Raw genomic sequence first — 444 nt, 5'->3', positions numbered from 1 at the left:
TTATTTATTTATTTTTAAATCAAATTTTTTTGTCTAGTCACATGCCACTTGAGCAAGTTTAGAGAAAGCTAATAAAAGTCATGTCATCATTGTGAAATAGCTGAGTCAGAATTTTGAAACAGTGAGCCAATCAACTTATAACGTTTTCACTTAAGCATGTTCTCAAATAATAGTATGATTGGAAGGTGTCCCCGTCCATGGAGGATCATCAGTTCGCTTGGATATTGTGATATATTTGGAAAGGACAAAACAATAAGGTTTTTAGTGACATAGACACCAATCCTAGATATATCCTCAAGCTCGCAGAAACTGAATTATTAATTTGGGCAGAAGTTCAACAATCACTCACTCAAAGAGTAGCCCAATCTAATGAGTTGGAAGTGTCACGTTTATCTTCCATCCCGGGGCGTTGGTGTTTAATGGATGGATCATGAAAAGCATGAA

The sequence above is a fragment of the Brassica oleracea genome, chromosome C8 (genome assembly GCF_000695525.1).
Source record: "Brassica oleracea var. oleracea cultivar TO1000 chromosome C8, BOL, whole genome shotgun sequence".
Taxonomy (NCBI): Eukaryota; Viridiplantae; Streptophyta; class Magnoliopsida; order Brassicales; family Brassicaceae; genus Brassica; species Brassica oleracea.
Note: the sequence above shows the minus strand (reverse complement) of the source record.